This window comes from Manis pentadactyla, chromosome 15 (assembly GCF_030020395.1).
Source record: "Manis pentadactyla isolate mManPen7 chromosome 15, mManPen7.hap1, whole genome shotgun sequence".
NCBI lineage: Eukaryota > Metazoa > Chordata > Mammalia > Pholidota > Manidae > Manis > Manis pentadactyla.
The window spans coordinates 57,113,490-57,137,400 of NC_080033.1; the positions used below are offsets into that span (position 1 = coordinate 57,113,490).

Genomic DNA, 23,911 nt, shown 5'->3' on the forward strand with positions numbered 1-23,911 from the left:
ATCTGAGTTATTATTTTTCCCACCCTCACCTCAACAGGCATTTCTTTTGATGCCACTTCTGAAATGTTTGTCCTGTCTGGGTCCCCTCTACATTCACTCCCCTTACTTTAATGAAGTTTTTATCTTGTGCCTAGAGGATATAATCTGCTCAACACTAGGATTCCTTTATAAAATTTCTCCTTCCTCAATTACTTTCTTCTGTTGTCTAAAGAGGGAGGATGCAGGAACTAAACTCCATAATAAAAGAGGTTCAATGAAATTGGCAGCAATAATTCTGTAAACCCTATAGGATGAAGAAAACTGATCTAGATCGTTGTTCTCAAACATGAGTGTACATCACAATCACCTGCAGAGCTTGCAAAATCAAATCAGACTTTTTGGGGGGCCTCATCCTCAGTTTCTGATTTGCAGGTCTGGGCAGGGCCTGAGAACCTGAATTTCTAGTATGTTCCAGGTGATGTTACTGATACTAACCTGCTACTGACATACTTGGGAACCACTGATTTAAAGGAATAGCCAGAAAAGAAAGATTAGACTTTGAGCCATTCTCCAAGCCCCCTAAAGCCTTAGAAGGACTCTTATTTATTCACCAAATATGTATTGAGATCTAATTTATAACAGCAAAAGCCGGGTGATGTAACAGCTAGGAACAAGGTGATATTTTGTGTAGCATCTAGGGAGCCACCTTCAGAGTTTATGACTTTGGATCCAGATCTTGAAGGAGGAGTAGGGTCAGGATTGAAAGTCCCACGGGTGTTCAAGGAGTTGAGGGTAGTGCTTATGGTAGCACAGGATGTCTGGAGACAGAATCTCTTAGAGGTGAAGTGAGCCCTTAAATGCTTCAGTTTCTTTAAGCTCATTTAAAAGCAGAAAGAAATCTAGAACACTATTATTGAAATTGTGGTGACTTTAAACAGTTAACATTAAAAATTAACACTTTCAGACACATATAGAAGGACTCAGTGTATAACTCATTTGAAGATAATGTCAACTTTTCCATGTGGAGCCCTTTAAGAAAAAGAAGGGTCTTACTTGGGTGCCAGTGAATATCTGAGTTCATTTCAAGGACTGGACAATGTAGAGGCTATGGACGCATGTGCCTAACAGTAGGTTAGGGGAGAGGAAAACTTGATGCAGAAGGAACACTATGTGAAATCATTAAGGGTCCCTAGAGTTCCTCTGGACTTTCCAGGGAATGTCCCAGACTTTTTTGTCTCTGCCTTCGACCTTGTCTTTCTCCTGCCTGAAAATTCTGTTGGCCAATCTGTTTACTTAGTCTCCAAGAAGCAGTTTAATTATCCCTTTTGTAAGCTGGTCCTTGATTACCCAAATAAGATCTTTCCCTAGGGACAGATTTGAATTCTTCATTCTCATCATATTTAATAATTGCAGTTCTGTTGCCCAGTGAACAGTTATTTCTGCTTTGCATTCTAGTTAATTGTGTGTCTTACTTTAAGTAGGTTGGTAGTCAGGGACTGTGTTTTAGGAGTTTTTCCTTACATGAGCATTTCAATTTACTTTTTAACTTTTGGGGACCACTTTTATGATGACATACTTTGCATTTTTTATGTGTCTTAAAAAAATCCCTATGGTGTAGGATGTAGGACCTTCAGCAATTAATTCAGTGTTCAATAAGTGCTGATGAAATTTATTCATTCAACAAATTAGAGAGGCCTCCTACAGGCCAGATACTGCTTTAGGAGCTGGAATATAGCTCCTGTCTTCATAATTCTTGTAGTGGGAAACAGATTACACACACACATTCATACAGAAGTCAGATAGTATTAAGTCTGGAGGAAATACAGAGAAAAAAATAAAGCAGAAGGGGGTTGGTAGGAGACAAAGGAAGAGATGCATTGGAATTTTAAATAGGGTGAACAGGAAAAGATTAATTGAGAGGAGCAAAAAGATGAGGGCATCAGCAATCTGACTACTTGGGGAAAGAGCTTTCCAGGCAGAGGGAAAAGCAACACCAAAGGCCCTGAGGCCAGACTGGCTGAAGCAGAGAACTGAGGGGAGAGTAGTTGGAGAAATAAAGGAAAGGGTAAGGTGTGGGAAGGATCATGTAGGGCCTTACAGGTCACTGGATATAATGTAGCTTTTACTCCTTTAATGCACCATGTGAGCATGCTTTGCCTAGTCCTTTCTTCCTTTTGGTGAATATCTACTCAAAATGCCACTAAATCAAGGAGGCTTTCCCTAGTTCTTCTGGAATACAATTAGTAAAACTCCCATCAGTGGAACTAGAGAAGTTTTAATTACCTTATTGATGGGATTAACATAGGGTTTGAGGTATTAAGAGTTGACTGTATTTCTTTGAAAGGCCATCTACTGGATTTGGAATGGGAATAGGAAAAGCAGAAGCTAAGTGATTGGCAGTTTAATTTCTGTGCATGATGGGATTTATCCAAATTCAAAGACCCCGAAATAACAGAATAATTAGTGCACAAGGCTTAAGGCTAATTAAGTGATTAGTATCAATTTTAGTTAATGGTGATTAAAAGTGAAAAATTGAGCCTTCATTTTACTTGTCAAAGCTGAAGGTCCAGTCCATCAGAGAAGAATGTTGATTTAAAATGGTTTTTTTCGAATTCAGTAAGTTCTATCTACTCTGTAGATTGAAGGAATGGGGGTTAGTTTGGTGTGGTGGGGCACTGGAGGAAAAATGGAAGTTCCCATGGCCAGGATGCTCACCTGACCCTAATTTACTGGCCCACTGCACATGTGTGATGATCTAATACCTGGCCTCCTGCACAAGTGCGTGCTTATACACATGTTGCAATGAGCCACTATTGTATAAAAGGGTGACAGCTAGGTGCTTACAGGTGCAGGCAGACATGATTCTAACACTTGACCTGATCCCACAAAGATAAAGCTTGGTATAAGACCTTTTACCTGCAATGTTCATTGTCTTTATTCAGTCTCCAGGAATACAGAGCGAACTTGCCTGCACTGTAATCCTCCAGTACTAGTCGTTTTTTGAACCCAAGCTGGGGCTTTAGAACTTATCTACCTTTGCTTTATGTCAAGAACAGATGCTCCACAAAGGCTACTTTCGTGTTTCTAGACTATAGAGGGGTGCCTAGGGTTGCCAGATACAGCAAATAAATATACGAGATGCCCAATTAAATTTGATTTTTAGATAAACACTTTATTAGTATAAATAGGCCCCATGCAATATTTGGGGCATATCTACAGATTGTGTGGTTGTTCATCTGAAATACAAGTTTAACTGGGCGACCTGTACTTTATCTGTAACCCCAAGGAGCTCAATATGTGTTGACTTAATTGGTCTCCTCTGACCTGTAAAATGGGGCTGACTAGACCAGACTCCGGGGTTGCTGTGAGGAATATATGATGCGCTTGGCATTCAGTGAGCTCACAATTTATGTGATTGCTCGGGGAACACCTACCAAGCGGAAAAACCTTCTGCTTTTAAACAGAGAAGAGTAAGAATGCCGCCCCCGGACCAAAGACTACTAGACGAGGCCTAGGTTGTCCACACCTGCGGCCCGGCCAGCCTCTTCCGGGTCAGGTGACCGTGCGCGGCCACGTGACTTCACCCTATTGCGGGCGGTGGAAGGCGGAAGTGGAGAGGAGTTGGGCGCCGCTTCTGTGGCCGCGGCAGGTAGCGAGCGCCAGGGCGGGGATCGCGGGGGGCGCGCAGGCGGGCGCGGGATGCGGGGCAGGCGGCGGGCGGCGAGCGGCGCGGGGTGGGCTGGGGGCGGTGCGGCCCGGGCGCCGGGGGGCGGTGGCTTCCTGTGGGAGGGGCCTGGCGCGGCGGTTCCGGCCTCCGAGGAGGGGTGTCCCGGCTCCCGCCCAAGCGGGGTGGGCGCGCCGCGGGCTGCGGGCGGGGGTGCTCGGAGGCCGTCAGGGGTGTGGCGGCCAGCAAGTTCTTCCGGAAGGGGAAGGGATCTTAGGTGCCAGGGGTGGAGAGGAGTGACCTTTGTGGAGGGTCGGGGCAGTAGGAAGGGGCTGCTTGGCACTGAGCTGGAAGGGGGCGCCTGAGAATGGGTGTGTGACAGGAACGGAAAGGGGAGATCGGGAAGAAGATGCTGCTTGAACCCCAGCCGAGAGGCTTCCTTCTTTCCTCTTTGGAAATGGTTGTTACCCGAGACTTTGGTTTCGGTCCCATTCAATTTTTAAACGTAAGGAGGGAGCACAGAATCGTCGTCTTGCTTCCGTTACGTCCACTTAGCCCTGTCTGGGGTAGGGTTTCCCCTTCTTGGAAATCTAGCCCTTCAGATCATCTTTCTTTGAGGTTTTCTCAGATCAGATAAACTTAAGAAAAGAGCGTAGGCACTTTGTTCTGGCTCTAAAATGGCTTTTAGCCTAAAGTGTTGACCACGACCTAGCCCAGTATTAACTCAGCAACATAGCGACTGCAGAAATCTGGGACAGTGTCTACCAACCGCTTTATGATTTTACCTTTTTCCAGTTTAAATCATTCAGTTTACCTTCCCATGTGACTGCGTGTTTTGACAAACTAGGTAGGATGACTGAGAGGTCCGTGTTGTGTTCCTTAGAACTCTCACCTGGATCATGATTTTGAGATGAAATACCTCGTAGAAGCTGTTCATTCTTTTTCTTAATGTTGACTAAAATTTGCAGAAGTGAAGTGAGTTTCATGGATGTGGTATAACTGGAATGAATGTTCAAACTGGGCATTCACAAGTGCCAGGGGCATTTTGGGTTACAAGTAGTGAAATAAAGGACTTAGTTCATGTGTCCCGATTGAGAGCAAAAGTTTTAGAGTGATGACAAAACATTTAAAAATTAATTTTTGTAGGAGCTCTGTGAGTTAGGTTGGGAAGGTGTTATTCCCATTTCCCAAGGAACAAACAAACCCGAGAGGACTTGATTTCTTAACAATGCACTGCTGGCTCTCCTTTACTAGTCTCTTTCTCCCTGCTAGACTGCAAATCCTTTAAGGACAGGGCTCATATCTTATTTGGTGATAAGCCTAATGCTTGATATATTGTGGGTAATTGGTAAAATGTTCTGCAATGAAATGAACTTCTGAAGGACAGGGTTCATATCTTATTTAGCAACTAGCCTAGTGCTTGGTATGTTGTGGGCCCTTGGTGAATGTTTGGTGATAAAATTTCTGAAGGTCTCATAGTTGATAAGTGGTGGACAAGGAATTTGAACCCAAGTCCTAGCTCTTCTTCTGTCATACAAGCTGGCCATTTTCTGTTAATGGGCCATAAGAAAATGATAGGCATGGGAAATGATAGGCATTGGACTGGCTTCTCAGTCTTTTACTTAATGATGATTTTCCCATGTAGAGCTATACCAACATTTCATTTAATCGTTGCCATGATCCTGTGAATATCAGTTTTGTCCTTATTCTACAGGTGAAAAAACAGACTTAATGAAATCGTGGCTTTAGATTCTAGCTTGTGAATGACTGATCAGGGACTCAAGCTAAGTCCTTTCATTTCTAGTCCCTCTCTTGCATTTATAGAAGCAATGTAAATTTTTATTTTAAAATATTTTTTCAAGTATAAAAACCATGAACTTTTAAGGAAAAAAATGGATCACAGCAAGAACTGAGAATAGAATGCAGTTGCAGTTTAGACAGCTGTCTGTACTATAGCTGCCTTTGCTGTGACAACATGCTTTCATTTCATGAATATTTATAAGTACCTGCTCTATGCCAGGCATTGTTCTAGGGTTGCAGGGCCCAGTATGGTGGCCACTAGCCACCTGGGGCTGTTGAGCACTGCAGATATCTGCGAGTATGAAATACACACTCATTTTGAAGACTTAGTATTAGAAAAAGGTAAAATATCTCATTGATTTTTTAATAATAATAATAAATTAATATAAGTATATGCTATAAATGATAATATTTTAAGTTTATTGGGTTAAATAAAACATAATTGAAATTAATTCCACCTTTTTTTTTTTTTTTTTTACTTTTTAAAATGTGTTTCCTAGGAAATTAAAAATTATATTGGATGGTGCTGTTCTAAACACCCAGAATGTAGTACACAAGAAAGGTAAAAATCCCTGCCCTTGTGGATCTTAAATTTTAGTGGGGAAAGGCACTGTAAACTAACTGAGCAAAATGCATATGCTAAGCCAATAAAGGAGGGCAGTGGGTATGGAGTGCTGGCTGGGGTTGAGTCTTTAGAGATGTTACCTGGGAAGGTGACTGTTGAGTGAAGATCTGAAGGAGGGGAGGGAAGGAACTGTGTGCCTGCATGGGGACATCATGGTCCAGGCAGAGGGAACTGTTGAGTTCACTAGCCCCAAAGAAGGAGCATGCCTGGCAAGTTTTGGACTAGCCAGGAGGCTGCTGTGGCTGGAGAGGCATAAGCAAGGGGGGGAATAGAAGGATGAGATGCGAGAAGGGCGGGGGTAACAGGAGAGACGGGCAGATGGTGGAGGGCCTTGCAGTCTGTGGTGAGGATGTGGGCTTTTACTCAAAGTGAGTTGGGGTCATAGAGGGTTTTGAGCAGTGAGTGGACAGGATCTATCTTGCCTTTACCAGGTTCACTCTGGTTGCTGTGTGAAGAGGTAAGGGGAGCAGGGCTAGAAGCAGGAAGACAAGTATAGAGGCTCTTGCCCTGATGCAGGTGAAGGATGGAGCAGGTGGTAGTGATGGAGGTGGCGAGGAGCCATTGCGCCCTGGATATATTTGGAAGTACAGCCAACAGGCTTTGTGGATGTGGGGTGCGAGAGGAAGAAAAGAGTCAAGGGCAACTCTGTGGTCTTTGGTGTGAACAACTGGAAGAATGGAATTGTCGTTAATTGAAATGCGGGAAGACTAGGAGGAACAGAGTTGGACACCATTTTGTTCACATCGCTTGTAAAATGCTAGTAGAAATCCACGTGAAGGTTCTGTCGGGAATTAGGGAAGTCTGGAGACAGGCCTGGGCTGGAGATGCCCACGTGGAAGTGGTTACCATGAGAATGCAATCTAGAGTTAAGAGCTTGGGTGCAGTCACTTAAGAAGTAGTGTGGACACACACCCCAACTTCTGGCTAGAAGTGAAATTTCAAAACACAATCTCAGTTTATAGTCTTATACTAGTGGGTGTTTCAAGTACAGCAAAGCATTGTAGTCTATCTCAGGGCACTTGATTTCCCTTCCTTTTTACTTTTCACTTAAAAGGGCCTTTTGCAAACCACAAGCTAATGGGTTTCTTTTTTCTTGGGGAGGCTATTCTCCCGAGCATACATCTTTGCAGTGCCAATGAAATCAATTGGAGTGCCAATTTCTGGAATTAGTCTGGCTTTCAGGTTTGATAACCAAGTTAAAGACCTCCGAAAAGGATGGGAAGGAGACAGTCTGGAAGGATGTGTAATGAGTTTTTGATGTTTAAGGTCCTGGCCGTACCCAACATGTACTGAGTGCATGTCGTTCGTGAGGCGTCTCGCTGTTTTATAGGCTTAAAGGTTTAAAACAAACAGAACCTCACCTAGGTGAAGTGTCCTGTGTGAGGTCATGTAGCTAAGACATGGAAGAGCTGGCATTTGAATCTTGGTCTTCTGAGTCCACATCCGATGCTTCCATCAGTAAGATAATGGGGTAGTGGGTGCATGAACATAAACTCCCAGGGGAATCAAATCAGTGTGCTGATTTTGAGTGATTCGAAGTCACTTTGGGCTGTTAGAGACTCTGGAATTTCTGAGATGTAGGGGCAAAAGGGAAGATCTTGTTTCCCTTAAAAAGACCCAACTGAATCTGTTTTGGAAGGTTGCAGTCCTCTGCTCATCCCCCTCTCTGCCAGCCCATAAACAAACATTCAGTGATTTAAGTCAAGTGTTAATAACTACTTCTAGGAAAATACCAAATGCCAAGAGTTGGCAGTCCTGACCCAGGGCAGGTCCTCTTCCTCTATGTCCCTCATGCCTTTTGCTTCCTGTTTTGTCATGAGATCTGCTTTCCAGTCTCTTTTATTATTATCCTGTAATTTCACTGTACTTCCAGTGATATGACTTTCCCTGCCCCTTCCTCTCTCTCTTTATGTACTTGGTCTTTGTACAGATGTCATTTGGCAAAGTTCAATCGCATTTGAATGTTTTTCAATACGGGCCTTCAGAGGATGGAAGCTAATTCAGAGCTGGTTGGAGGAAAGAGGCCAAGAAAGAAGCATTAGTGTTGGAAAGAACTGGAAAAGCATGAGAGTGTGAAGGAAAGGAGGAATCTTTAGAACAGAACCTTCTCTTCCACAGCTTTAAGAAGTGGATGCAGGGTGGATCCTTAGTTAAAAGTGAGATGCACTGCCTGCTTCTACAGCTGGCTAATTAAAAACACCTTGGTGCTGGTGAGTAGTCCTTGTTCTTCCTTGGCTCATCTGCTGCACAGGTCCTTTCATCTCGAGATCAGTCTTCAGTGGTTTCTTGACTCAGAGCTGGTTGAAGAATTCCAGGAATCCAGAGCCTAGAATTTTAGCATCAGGAAGAACTAGTTTCGCTTGTAGTGAATACTCGAAGAGCACTTAGTGTGTGCTGGCTGCTTCACCTGAGTTCATTTCATCTCTCCAGTTATCTTAGAAAGTGCGATTCTTAGGTTCATTTCAGAGATGAGGAATCGAGATTTAGAGAGAGTAAATTACTTGTCCAATAAGTATCACTCAAAGGCTAGGGAGTGGTTAAACCTATTTGCCTCTAAAAGATTAGTCTGAAAGGTTCTTCCTGAAGTTGGCTGATAAGAGTGTTCAGGTGCTTCAGATTTTGCAAGACCTATCACTTGCAAAATCTGATGGGTGGTTGCTTTCTCTTGCCAAAAGCTCTTCAAGGTTTTATTTAGTGGGGGTCTCAGAGCAAGATACCTGAGCTCTCAGAGGGTGGGGCCCCATGGCATTCGCCTGTGTATTGCCAGTGCTGGGCACAGAGAGGGAATCTAGGAATATCTGCTGAAAGACTGACCTTGGCATAGGACTGGACAGAGTACAGAAAAGGCGCCTGGAAGAGGTATAGTTGGAAGGCTGGCTGACTCCTGTGGAAGGCACCCTTGACAATTATAGTCCCAAGGTTTCAAGAATCAACCTGTTCTAATTACACAAATGTTGAGTTGTCCAACGACTGATGTTGAATAGCTAAACAGAGGGGGTATATCCATACTATGGCATGTTATTCAGCTTTAAAAAATGTGTGAAGCAGTGATACATGCTCCCACAAGGGTTAACCTTGGAAACATTATGCTAAGTGGGAGAAGCCAGACACAAAAGACTCCAAATTGTATGATTCCATTTATTTGACATGTCCAGAATAGGCAACTCCATAGAGAAAATGGGTTGTGGTTGCTAGGGGCTGAGGGGGCCAGAGAGAAATGAGGAGTGACTGCTAATGGGATGGGGTTTCTTTTGGGGTGATGGAAACATTCTGGAATTAGGTAGTGGTGATGGTTACACAACTGTGTGAATATAATAAAAACCACCAAATTGTATGCTGTAAGAGGGTGGATTTATGGCAGGTGAGTTGTTTCAATAAAAATAAAGAATCATCCAGTCCTGCTTTGAATGCACCCTCTGTGCTCTATGGAGGTCAAGTCAAGATTGTAGTGCAGGTGACGGCAGCCACGGACCTCCCTCTGGTGCCATGGCACCGCATGTTATTCAGCTGCTTCTTTTGTTCCCAGTTGATTATGTTAAAAATGTTCTCCCTGCTTTTTAAATTTTGGGTATTTCAAATATTTTAACCAAAAAGGACTCTGCTAGATATCTTTGTTGTCTTTCTGAATGTCCCTGGAAACTCTGAACTAGTGGATGGACCCTTGACATGCTTAATCTGACCAGGAATGATTGCGCTAGCTAATAATTGTTTCTTCTAACAGTCAGAGGATTAGAGGCAAAGAAAGCTGGCTTTGTTTGTTTGTTTTGCTTTGTTTTTTGAAGATTTTCTTACATAAAACAAAAAGGACACTATTTGTTTCTGTCAAGGTGGAGCCGACGAACTACCAGCTGCCCTGGTAGCTGGTGGTTCAGGTTGTACCACCCTCTGACCCTGAGCTGGAGGGCAGCTGCTCTTCTGGTTGTGATTCCTACGGGGATACCCAAACCAAGCCAGGGGTGTCTGCGTCTCGGTAGGGAAAAGGAAGAAATTGGAGTGGAGGAAGGGCAAGTAGAAAAGGAAAGAGATGAAAAGGAGGAGGAAGATAAAGTTTTCATGTGAGGAGTAGAGACAAGCTGCCGGTTACTCTTCTAATGTAGCCTTTCTTCCTTCATTCTGTCACTTTCCATTAAAATTGATCCATTCTCAAATTCTCAAAAGTGAATCATTTGTTGTGTCAATAATGACATTAACAAATTGTTTTGAAATAGAGCATGAAAAATACTTAAAAAATAATGAAATAAAATATAGCGATCTGTTTAGGAGTCTGTTCTGTATGTCAAATCACAACCAAGAATCAGATAACAGTTTTGGCAAGGCCATTCCCCGTGTGGCTGCAGGGGTTGTTTCTTAAGGGCAGCTACTCTGGGGCCTGGGAGTGGGTTGTCCTTGTTGGAAGAGGACTTTTTGGCTGCAGCCTGATGTCAGTTGAAGTCCGCATCTGGTAAAGCCTTTGTAGTTATGTATTTGTTACTAATTGTATTCCTAACCTGTTGTAACCAATTGCCAAAAATTTGATGGATTAAAACAACAGAAATTTATCCCTTTGTGGTTCTGGAGACCAGAGGCCCCAGTCAAGGTGTCAACGGGTTATGATCCCTCTAGGAATCTAGGGAGATTCCTTCTTTGCCTCTTCCAGTGGCTCCAGGCATTTGTCATTTTGGGGTTGTATGATTACAATCTGCTTCAGTGTTCACCTGGCCTCCTCCCCTGTATCTGTGTTTTCTCTGCTCTCTCTCCTGTAAGGACACCAGACTCATCCTAAATCCAGGGCAATCTCATCTTGAGATCTTTAACTTAGTTATATCTGCAAAGACGCTCTTTCCAAATGAGGTCACATTTACAGGTTGCAAGGGGTTAGCACTTAGACATATCTTTTTGGGTGCCACAGTCCAACCCACTATACTGAGTGTAGATGGGATGTGCTTATTCACAACGGCAGTGCCTTGCTTCACCCCTTTTTGTTATTAATTCTTGCTCCATAGAGTCAATGACTTTTAGCTTTCTTCTCATACTGACTTCTCCATTTGTAAAAGACTTCCTTACATTGTTATTTCTTAGCTTGTCAGTTTTATCTATTGTTTTTTAACCACTGAAGATGAGGATTTAGCTCTTTCTGGCCAGTCTCCATGAACATCCACTTCTACCCCCATCGTATGATTACCACCATGTCATAAGTTTTTATTACATTTTTTATGCTTTTATGATTATAAATATTATTCATGGCTGAGCCACATAGTGTCCTTAGGGTTACATTTCCTTTCTCACACAGCTTTTGTTTTTACTAGCTTTCTGTATTTCTGGATTTCTTCATTTGCATAAATTTCTGCACGCCTATTACTAGTTCAGCCCCAAGTATTCTGATAGAGTAAAATAATACATCTTTCAATGCAGTCAGATGCATCATGTAATCTCTTTCTTGCATTTTCTTTCATCACTAGATGATACTTCCTATCAACTGTCTAATCTGGACTGCTTACTCTCTGAACTGTAGTACTGTAATGCCTTGGGATTTCTCTTCATTAATCTCATTTATTCCCCTGGAGCACATCTTTCAGTAGCTTCCTGAGAGAGCAAACTTTGAAAGCAGCTTTTTTGAGAATTCTCAAACTTGAAAATGTCATTGTCTTCCTGTCATACTTGGTTGATGGTTTCCTTGGTTATAGAACTATAGAGTAGAAGTAATTTTATCTAAAATTTAAAAGCATTGTATTGTCTCCTAGCATTCAACATTACTTGAGAAGTCTGATTCCTGTTCTTTGTAAGTACAACTGGTAGCTTGTACACTATTTGTTCTCATGTGCTGAGATTTTATGACCCTGCACCTTAGTGCATTTTTTTTCCTTTGTTGTTCTGGGCATTCATTGGGGTTCTTTCTGTATAGAAATGTATATCCTTCAGTTTAAGAACAATCTTATGTAACATTTCTTTGATGAGTTCTTTCTCTTTTTTATTTCTGAACTCAACTCTTAAGTCAGACATTGGATGTTTTAAATGAATCCACTATTTTAAAAAAGTTTCTCTCCTATTTACCATCTTTTACTTTGCGTTCTGTTTTTAGTGTATGTCCTCGCTTTATCTGCTTAGTTTCTGCCAGCAGAACTGTCCTTTCCAAGAGCACTTCCTTACTCTCCGAATCAACCAACCAACCTTTCCATCTTCCTTCCTTTCTTTAATATTACATTCTATTCTTGTTTCATGGGTGCAGCATTTTCTCTTACCTCTCTCAATTGTTTTGAGGTTTTCTTTGACCTCTTTAACTATGAGTTTTTAAAAATTGAGCCATAATTCACATACCTTAAAATTTAACAGTTCACAGTCTTCAATTAAATGGATTTTAGTATTTTCACAAAATTGTGCAACCATCACCACTATATAGTTCCAGAATCTTTTCATCATCCCAGAGAGAACTTGTACCCTTTAACAGTCACTTCAACCCTCCAACCATTAGCCCTGGGCAACCACTAATCTACTTTCTGTTTCATAGGATTTGCCCACTCTAAATATTTCAAATAAATGAAGATATATGATAATTGGGCCTTATTATCTGGTTTCTTTCACTTAGCATAATGTTTTCAGGGTTCATCCATATCACCGCGTAAAACGGTCCTTCATTCCTGCTTATGGCCAAATAACATCCTGTTGTATGGATATATATTACATTTTATTTATCTGTTTATCAGTTGATGAACATTTGGGTTTCCACCTTTTGGCTGTTGTGAATAATGCTGCTGTGAACAATATGTGTACAAGATTTTGTGTGGACACATGTTTTCAGTTCTTTTGGGTATATACCTAGAAATGGAATTTCTGGGTCCTATGGCAATTCTATGTTTAACTTTTTGGGGAACTGCCAAACTGTTTTTCAAAGATGCTTACCATTTTTTATTTTTTCTCAGCAATGTATGAGGATTCGAATTTCTCCAAATTCTTGCCAACATTTGTTATTGAATGTTTTAAAATTTTTAAATTGAATTATCATTGATACACAATCTTATCTTGTTTTCAAATGTACAGCACAGTGGATCAACGGTTACCCATGTTATTAAATCCTCATCCCATCTAGCTCGGTTACTATTAGTCAACAAAGAAAGATGTTACAGAGTCATTGACTGTATTCTCCATACTGTACTAATGTCCCTGTGACCAGCTTATGTTGTGACTGTGAATTACTGTGCCCCTTTATTCCCCTCACCCTTGGTAACCACCCGCCCCAACCCCTCCCATTTGGTAACCACCAGTCACTTCTCAGTGTCTGTAAGTCTGCTGCTATTTTGTTCCTTCTGTTTTTCTTTGTTTTTATACTCCACAAGTAAGTGAAACCATATGGTATTTTTCTTTCTGTACCTGGCTTATTTCACTGAGCACAGTACCCTCCAGATCCAGCCATGTTGTTGCAAATGGCAGGGTTTCTTTTCTTATATGACTGAATGATATTCCATTGTGTATATGTACCACATCTTCTTTATCCATTCATCTACTGATGGACACTGAGATTGCTTCCATATCTTGGCTATTGCAAATAGTGTGGTGATAAACATAGGGGTGCATATATATATATTTTTATTATTAAGGTATCATTGATAATACACTCTTATGAAGGTTTCACATGAGCAACATTGTGGTTACTACATTCACCAATCATAATCCCCCTCAATCCCCATCTCCCTCCCTCCCCACCCCTTCCCTTTGGTAACCACTAGTCCCTTCTTGGAGTCTATGAGTCTGCTGCTGTTTTCTTCCTTCAGTTTTGCTTTGTTGTTATACTCCACAAATGAGGGAAATCATTTGGTACTTGTCTTTCTCTGCCTGGCTCATTTCACTGAGTATAATACCCTCTAGCTCCATCCACTGCAAATGGTATAGGATTAATTTTCTTCTTATGGCTGAATAATATTCCATTGTGTATATATACATCTTCTTTATCCATTCATCTACTGATGGACACTTAGGTTGCTTCCATTTCTTGGCATTATAAATAGTGCTGTGATAAACATAGGGGTGCATATGTCTTTTTGAATCTGGGATCTTGTTTTCTTGTTTCATTCAGCCATTTCTTAGGAGAGGAATTCCTGGGTCAAATGGTATTTCTTTTTTTAGTATTTTGAGGAACCTTCATATTGCTTTCCACAATGGTTGAACTCATTTACATTCCCACCAGCAGTGTGGGAGGGTTCCCCTTTCTCCGCATCCTCGCCAGCACTTGTTGTTCCTTGTCTTTTGGATGTTGGCCATCTTAACTGGTGTGAGGTGATATCTCATTGTGGTTTTAATTTGTATTTTCCTGATAATTAGCAATGTGGAGCATCTTTCCATGTGTCTGTTGGCCATTTGAATTTCTTTGGAGTAGTGCCTGTTCATATCCTCCACCCATTTTTAAATAGGGTTAAGGTGTGTGAATTCTTTATATATTTTGGATGTTAACCCTTTGTTGGATATGTTGTTTATGAATATATTCTCCCATACTGTAGGATGCCTTTTTGTTTTACTGATGATGCCCTTTGCTGTACAGAAGCTTTTTAGTTTGATGTAGTCCCATTTATTCATTTTTGCTTTTGTTTCCCTTGCCCAGGCAGATATGTTCAGAAAAAAGTTGCTCATGTTTATATTCAAGAGATTTTTGCCTATGTTTTCTTCTAAGAGTTTTATGGTTTCATGACTTACATTCAGGTCTTTGATCCATTTTGAGTTTACTTTTGTGTATGGAGTTAGACAGTAATCGATTATCATTCTCTTACATGTAGCTGTCCAGTTTTGCCAGCACCAGCTGTTGAAGAGGCTGTCACTTCTCCATTGTATATCCATGGCTCCTTTATTGTATATTAATTGGCCATATACATGTAGGTTTATATCTGGGCTCTGTGTTGTGTTTCATTGATTTATGGGTCTGTTCTTGTGTCAGCACCAAATTGTTTTGATTACTGTGGCTTTGTAGTAGAGCTTGAAGTTGGGGAGTATAATCTTCTCAGCTTTATTCTTCCGTCTCAGGGTTGCTTTGGATATACGAGGTCTTTTGTGGTTCCATGTGAATTTTAGAACAATTTGCTCTAGTTAACTGAAAAATGCCATTTGTATTTTGATAGGGATTGCATTGAATCTGTAGATTGCTTTAGGCAGGATGGCCATTTTGACAATATTAATTCTTCCTATCCATGAGCATGGGATGTATCTCCATTTATTGGTTTCTTCTTTATTTTCTCTCAGCGTGTCTTGTAGTTTTCAGGGTAGGTCTTTCACCTCCTTGGTTAGGTTTATTCATAGGTATTTTATTCTTTTTGATGCAATTGTGAATGGAATTGTTTTTCCGATTTTCTTCTAGTTTGTTGTTAGTGTATAGGAAGGCAACAGATTTCTGTGTATTAATTTTGTATCTGCAACTTTGCTGAATTCAGATATTAGTTCTAGTAGTTTTGGGGTGGATTCTTTAGGGTTTTTTACATACAATATCATGTCATCTGCAAACAGGGACAGTTTAACTTCTTCTTTACCAATCTGGATGCCTTTTATTTCTTTGTGTTGTCTGATTGCTGTGGCTAGGACCTCCAGTACTATGTTGAATAAAAGTGGGGAGAGTGGACATCCTTGTCTTCTTGTTCCCTATCTTAAAGGAAAAGCTTTCAGCTTCTCGCTGTTAAATATGATGTTGGCTGTGGGTTTGTAATATATGGCCTGTATTATGTTGAGGTACTTGCCCTGTATACCCATTTTGTTGAGAGTTTTTATCATGAATGGATGTTGAATTTTGTCGAATGCTTTTTCAGCATCTATGGAAATGATCATGTGATTTCTGTCCTTCTTTTTGTTGATGTGGTGGGTGGTATTGATGGATTTTCTAATATGGTACCATTCTTGCATCCCTGGAATAAATCCTGCTTGATCATGATGGATGATCTTTTTGATGTGTTTTTTTTTTTTTTTTAGATAATTATTTTTTATTGAAGGGTAGTTGACGCACAGTATTACATTACATTAGTTTCAAGTGTACAACACAGTGATAAAACATTTATATACATAATTCTAGGTTCCAGCTATCACCCTACCAAGCTGTTACAATATCTTGACTATATTCCTTATGCTATACATTACCTCCCGGTTACTTATTTATTTTACCATTGGAAGTCTGTCCTTTTTTTTTTTTTTTTTTGAGGGCATCTCTCATATTTATTGATCAAATGGTTGTTAACGTCAATAAAATTCTGTATAGGGGAGTCAATGCTCAATGCACAATCATTAATCCACCCCAAGCCTAATTTTCGTCAGTCTCCAATCTTCTGATGCATAACGAACAAGTTCTTACATGGAGAACAAATTCTTACATAATGAATAAGTTACATAGTGAACAGTACAAGGGCAGTCATCACAGAAACTTTCAGTTTTGCTCATGCATTATGAACTATAAACAGTCAGTTCAAATATGAATACTCATTTGGTTTTTATACTTGATTTATATGTGGATACCACATTTCTCTCTTTATTATTATTATTTTTAATAAAATGCTGAAGTGGTAGGTAGATACAAGATAAAGGTAGAAAACATAGTTTAGTGTTGTAAGAGCGCAAATGTAGATGATCAGGTGTGATGTGTTTTTAACTTCGGTTTGCTAATATTTTATTGAGTATTCTTGCATGTATGTTCATCAGGGATATTGGTGTGTAATTTTCTTTTTTTGTGGTGTCTTTGCCTCATTTTGGTATTAGAGTGATGTTGGCCTCATAGGATGAGTTTGGAAGTATTCCTTCCTCTTCTACTCTTCAGAAAAGTTTAAGGAGGATGGGTGTTAGGTCTTCACTAAATGTTTGATTTAATTCAGCAGTGAAGCCATCTGGTCCAGGTGTTTTGTTCTTAGGTAGCTTTTTGATTACTAGTTCAGTTTTGTTGCTGGTAATTGGTCTGTTCAGGTTTTCTGTTTCCTCCTAGGTCAGTCTTGGAAGGCTGTATATTTCTAGGCTGTCCATTTCTTCTAGGTTATCCAGTTTGTTAGCATATAATTTTTCATAGTATTCTCTCATTTTTTGTATTTCTGTGGTGTCCGTTGTGATTTTTCATTTCTCATTTCTGATTCTGTTTATGTGTGTAGACTCTCTTTTTTCTTGATAAGTCTGGCTAGGGCTTTATCTATTTTGTTTATTTTATTGAAGAACCAGCTCTTGCTTTTATTGATTCTTTCTATTGTTTTATTCTTCTCGATTTTATTTATTTCTGCTCTAATCTTTATTATGTCCCTCCTTCTACTAACTTTGGGCCTCATTTGTTCTTCTTTTTCTAGTTTCATTTATTGTGAGTTTAGAGTGTTTGTATGGGATTGTTTTTCTTTCCTGAGGTTGGCCTATATTGCAATATACTTCCCTATTAGCACGGCCTTGGCTGCGTCCCACAGATTTTTGTGGTGTGGAGTTATTTTCTTTTTTTTTTTTTTTTTTAAGACTAGCCATTCTCTGCTGCTATTTCCTTGTATAATGGAAGTTTTTTTTGTTTGTTTGTTTGTTTGTTTGTTTTTTTTTTTTTTACTTATTTATTTTACAATTGGAAGTGTGTTTATATATATATATATATATATATATATATTGTGAGGGAATCTCTCATATTTATTGATCAAATAGTTGTTAACCACAACAAATCTCTGTATAGGGGGGTCAATACTCAATGCACAATCATTAATCCACCCCAAGCCCAATTTTCGTCAGTCTCCAATCTTCTGATGCATAACGAACAAATTCTTACATGGAGTACAAATTCTTACATAGTGAATAAGTTACATGGTGAACAGTGCAAGGGCAGTCATCACAGAAGCTTTCGGTTTTGTTCATGCATTATGAACTATACACAGTCAGTTCAAATATGAATATTCATTTGATTTTTAAACCTGATTTATATGTGGATACCACATTTCTCTATTATTATTATTTTTAATAAAATGCTGAAGTGGTAGGTAGATACAAGATAAAGGTAGAAAACATAGTTTAGTGTTGTAAGAGAGCAAATGTAGATGATCAGGTGTGTGCCTGTAGACTATGTGTTAATCCAAGCTAGACCAGGGCAATAAAACATCCACATATGCAGAAGATTTCTCTCAGAACAGGGGGGGTGAGGTTCTAAGCCTCACCTCTGTTGATCCCCAATTTCTCACCTGATGGCCCCCCTGCGACTGTGCCTGTCTTAGGTTGTTCCTCCCTTGAGGAATCTTAGCCGTCTCTGGCTAACCAGTCATCTTCCGGGGCCATACAGGGAAATGTTAAGTTGGTAAGTGAGAGAGAAGCCTTATTGTTTGAAAAGGTTAGCTTTTTATTTCTTTGCATATTTATGCCCTGTGGCTTCTATGCCCAGCATTTGTCTTGAGGTGTCTTTACCACTTGGAAGAATTATGATACTCGGTAAATTCGACATGTGGCACGAGTTCTATTTAAAGGTTGTGATTAGGTAGGAAGAAGAAAAGCTACAGAAGTAGCAGGCAGAAGAAAACCTGGGAAGATTGATTATTTCTTTGACATATCTTCTTGTAGAGTAACTTCAGCATGGATAGGTTTTAAACGACTAATTAAATTGTGCACACACATTAACTTAATAGGAATATAGTTACCTAACCAAAGCATACCTGTAATTACCAGCCATCTCCAGTGAAACCAAGAAAACCAGTTAGGCACCTTAGGCATTTGTGAAAACTTATCTATGATATGGTGGATATTGTCCGACTGAACTTAAACAGTCTGAGAGAATTCAGATAAACTAGAACACCCCATTCCTGGGGACTGTTCATATCCCATATGTTCTTTTAACGATAAATAGTCTGTGGTTGTAAGATTTTGGAGTGCTACAATTTGCACTTCTCCTAATTCTTGGTTGAGTTCCAACAGTATAGATCCAGTCCAATTTTTGTTTTACTGCATGCACAGGCCAGCTTAGATATCTCCTTCATCTTTCCCATGGCAAGTCCAGGAACTGGTGGGATGAGTGCATCTAAACCTGTGACAGTGTGTGGATCTTTGTTGAAGTTTTTTTTTTTTTTTTTTTTTCTGATCATCTTCTGTCATGAGTCTTCCCGAGAGTGCTGATGTTGGAAGTTCTTTTTCATATCATATCTTAGTTCATTTTCGGGGTAGCCAAATTAGGCTTTGATCCTCTGTATAAACACAAACAGACCCTTTGCCTACACTTTTATATGTCCTTTATATCATTGTGTAGAACTCATTAGAGGTCACCACATAGGAACTGCATTTTTTTTTTTTAATCATTAATCTACACTTACATGACGAATACTTTGTTTACTAGGCTCTCCCCTATACCAGGTCCCCCCTATATACTCCTTTACAGTCACTGTCCATCAGCGTAGCAACCTGTTGTAGAATCACTACTTGTCTTCTCTGTGTTGTACAGCCCTCCCCTTTCTCCCACCCCGCTATGGATGCTAATCTTAATACCCCCCTACTTCTCCCCCCCTTATCCCTCCCTACCCACCCATCCTCCCCAGTCCCTTTCCCTTTGGTACCTGTTAGTCCATTCTTGAGTTCTGTGATTCTGCTGCTGTTTTGTTCCTTCAGTTTTTCCTTTGTTCTTATATTCCACAGATGAGTGAAATCATTTGGTATTTCTCTTTCTCTGCTTGGCTTGTTTCACTGAGCAAAATACCCTCCAGCTCCATCCATGTTGCTGCAAATGGTTGGATTTGCCCTTTTCTTATGGCTGAGTAGTATTCCATTGTGTATATGTACCACATCTTCTTTATCCATTCATCTATCGATGGACATTTAGGTTGCTTCCAATTCTTGGCTATTGTAAATAGTGCTGCGATAAACATAGGGGTGCACTGATCTTTCTCATACTTGATTGCTGCATTCTTAGGGAAAATTCCTAGGAGTGCAATTCCTGGGTCAAATGGTAAGTCTGTTTTGAGCATTTTGATGTACCTCCATACTGCTTTCCACAATGGTTGAACAAGTTTACATTCCCACCAGCAGTGTAGGAGGGTTCCCCTTTCTCCACAGCCTCGCCAACATTTGTTGTTTGTCTTTTGGATGGCAGCCATCCTTACTGGTGTGAGGTGATACCTCATTGTAGTTTTAATTTGCATTTCTCTGATAATTAGCGATGTGGAGCATCTTTTCATGTGTCTGTTGGCCATCTGTATTTCTTTTTTGGAGAACCGTCTGTTCAGTTCCTTTGCCCATTTTTTAATTGGGTTATTTGTTTTTTGTTTGTTGAGGCGTGTGAGCTCTTTATATATTCTGGACGTCAAGCCTTTATCGGATGTGTCATTTTCAAAGATATTCTCCCATACTGTAGGGTTCCTTTTTGTTCTATTGATGGTGTCTTTTGCTGTACAGAAGCTTTTCAGCTTAATATAGTCCCACTTGTTCATTTTTGCTGTTGTTTTCCTTGCCCGGGGAGATATGTTCAAGAAGAGGTCACTCATGTTTATGTCTAAGAGGTTTGTGCCTATGTTTTCTTCCAAGAGTTTAATGGTTTCATGACTTACATTCAGGTCTTTGATCCATTTTGAGTTTACTTTTGTATATGGGGTTAGACGATGGTCCAGTTTCATTCTCCTACATGTAGCTGTCCAGTTTTGCCAGCACCATCTGTTGAAGAGACTGTCATTTCGCCATTGTATGTCCATGGCTCCTTTATCAAATATTAATTGACCATATATGTCTGAGTTAATGTCTGGATTGTCTAGTCTGTTCCATTGGTCTGTGGCTCTGTTCTTGTGCCAGTACCAAATTGTCTTGATTACTATGGCTTTATAATAGAGCTTGAAGTTGGGGAGTGAGATCCCCCCTACTTTATTCTTCTTTCTCAGGATTGCTTTGACTATTCGGGGTCTTTGGTGGTTCCATATGAATTTTTGAATTATTTGTTCCAGTTCATTGAAGAATGTTGCTGGTAGTTTCATAGGGATTGCATCAAGTCTGTATATTTCTTTGGGCAGGATGGCCATTTTGACGATATTAATTCTTCCTAGCCATGAGCATGGGATGCGTTTCCATCTGTTAGTGTCCCCTTTAATTTCTTTTAAGAGTGACTTGTAGTTTTCAGAATATAAGTCTTTCACTTCTTTGGTTAGGTTTATTCCTAGGTATTTTATTTTTTTTGATGCAATTGTGAATGGAGTTGTTTTCCTGATTTCTCTTTCTGTTGGTTCATTGTTGGTATATAGGAAAGCCACAGATTTCTGTGTGTTGATTTTGTATCCTGCAACTTTGCTGTATTCTGATATCAGTTCTAGTAGTTCTGGGGTGGAGTCTTTAGGGTTTTTTATGTACAGTATCATGTCATCTGCAAATAGTGACAGTTTGACTTCTTCTTTGCCAATCTGGATTCCTTGTATTTTTTTGTTTTGTCTGATTGCCGTGGCTAGGACCTCCAGTACTATGTTAAATAACAGTGGGGAGAGTGGGCATCCCTGTCTAGTTCCCGATCTCAGAGGAAATGCTTTCAGCTTCTCGCTATTCAATATAATGTTGGCTGTGGGTTTTTCATAGATGGCCTTTATTATGTTGAGGTACTTGCCCTCTATTCCCATTTTGCTGAGAGTTTTTATCATGAATGGATGTTGAACTTTGTCAAATGCTTTTTCAGCATCTATGGAGATGATCATGTGGTTTTTGTCTTTCTTTTTGTTGATGTGGTGGATGATATTGATGGACTTTCGAATGTTGTGCCATCCTTGCATCCCTGGGATGAATCCCACTTGGTCATGGTGTACGATGGTTTTGATGTATTTTTGAATTCGGTTTGCTAAAATTTTGTTGAGTATTTTTGCGTCTACGTTCATCAGGGATATTGGTCTGTAGTTTTCTTTTTTGGTGGTGTCTTTGCCTGGTTTTGGTATTAGGGTGATGTTAGCTTCATAGAATGAGTTTGGGAGTATCCCCTCCTCTTCTATTTCTTGGAAAACTCTAAGGAGAATGGGTATTATGTCTTCCCTGTATGTCTGATAAAATTCCGAGGTAAATCCATCTGGCCCGGGGGTTTTGTTCTTTGGTAGTTTTTTGATTACCGCTTCAATTTCGTTGCTGGTAATTGGTCTGTTTAGATTTTCTGTTTCTTTTTGGGTCAGTTTTGGAAGGTTGTATTTTTCTAGGAAGTTGTCCATTTCTCCTAGGTTTCCCAGCTTGTTAGCATATAGGTTTTCATAGTAGTCTCTAATAATTCTTTGTATTTTTGCGGGATCTGTTGTGATTTTTCCTTTCTCATTTCTGATACTGTTGATTTGTGTTGACTCTCTTTTCCTCTTAATAAGTCTGGCTAGAGGCTTATCTATTTTGTTTATTTTCTCAAAGAACCAGCTCTTGGTTTCATTGATTTTTGCTATTGTTTTATTCTTCTCAATTTTATTTATTTCTTCTCTGATCTTTATTATATCCCTCCTTCTGCTGACCTTAGGCCTCATTTGTTCTTCTTTTTCCAATTTTGATAGTTGTGACATTAGACCATTCATTTGGGATTGCTCTTCCTTTTTTAAATATGCTTGGAGTGCTATATACTTTCCTCTTAAGACTGCTTTTGCTGCGTCCCACAGAAGTTGGGGCTTAGTGTTGTTGTTGTCATTTGTTTCCATATATTGCTGGATCTCCATTTTGATTTCGTCATTGATCCATTGATTATTTAGGAGCGTGTTGTTTAGCCTCCATGTGTTTGTGAGCCTTTTTGCTTTTTTTGAACAGTTTATTTCTAGTTTAATGCCTTTGTCGTCTGAAAAGTTGGTTGGTAGGATTTCAATCTTTTGGAATTTACTGAGGCTCTTTTTGTGTCCTAGTATGTGGTCTATTCTGGAGAATGTTCCATGTGCACTTGAGAAGAACGTGTATCCCGGTGCTTTTGGATGTAGAGTTCTGTAGATGTCTATTAGGTCCATCTGTTCTAGTGTGTTGTTCAGTGCCTCTGTGTCCTTACTTATTTTCTGTCTGGTGGATCTGTCCTTTGGAGTGAGTGGTGTGTTGAAGTCTCCTAGAATGAATGCATTGCATTCTATTTCCTCCTTTAGTTCTGTTAATATTTGTTTCAGGTATGTTGGTGCTCCTGTATTGGGTGCATATATATTTATAATGGTTATATCCTCTTGATGGACTGAGCCCTTTATCATTATGTAATGTTCTTCTTTGTCTTTTGTTACTTTCTTTATTTTGAAGTCTGTTTTGTCTGATACCAGAATTGCAACACCTGCTTTCTTCTCTCTGTTGTTTGCTTGAAATATCTTTTTCCATCCCTTGACTTTAAGTCTGTGCGCGTCTTTGGGTTTGAGGTGAGTCTCTTGTAAGCAGCATATGGATGGATCTTGCTTTTTTATCCATTCTATTACTCTGTGTCTTTTGATTGGTGCATTCAGTCCATTTACATTTAGGGTGATTATTGAAAGGTATGAATTTATTGCCATTGCAGGCTTTAAGTTTGTGGTTACCAAAGGTTTAGGGTTAGCTTCTTTACTGTCTTACTGTCTAAGTTAACTCGCTTGTTGAGCTATTATAAACACAATCTGATGATTCTTTATTTCTCTCCCTTCTTATTCCTCCTCCTCCCTTCTTCATATGTTGGGTGTTTTGTTCTGTGCTCTTTTTAGGAGTGCTCCCATCTAGAGCAGTCCCTGTAGGATGCCCTGTAGAGGTGGTTTGTGGGAGGCAAATTCCCTCAACTTTTGCTTGTCTGGGAATTGTTTAATCCCTCCTTCATATTTAAATGATATTCGTGCTGGATACAGTAGTCTTGGTTCGAGGCCCTTCTGTTTCATTGCATTAAGTATATCATGCCATTCTCTTCTGGCCTCTAAGGTTTCTGTTGAGAAGTCTGATGATAGCCTGATGGGTTTTCCTTTGTAGGTAACCTTTTTTTTCTCTCTGGCTGCTTGTAATAC

At 39.9% G+C, this 23,911-nt stretch overlaps 1 protein-coding gene across 4 annotated transcripts in view; it reads left to right on the top strand.

Annotated features, from left to right (window-relative positions):
• Nucleotides 1–23,911, top strand: part of WWP2 (WW domain containing E3 ubiquitin protein ligase 2) — a 193,799-nt gene that overhangs the window by 37,309 nt on the left and 132,579 nt on the right. For 2 of the 4 annotated variants that reach the window (XM_036897954.2, XM_036897956.2), the window contains exon 1: nucleotides 3,492–3,628. The exons of 1 other annotated variant lie outside the window; for it this stretch is intronic. The gene's annotated coding sequence lies outside the window, so the exon portion shown is untranslated. Of the gene's footprint in view, nucleotides 1–3,491; nucleotides 3,629–8,137; nucleotides 8,279–23,911 lie in introns of those variants that run through there. One more of the 4 variants, XM_036897955.2, reaches the window with a different exon arrangement.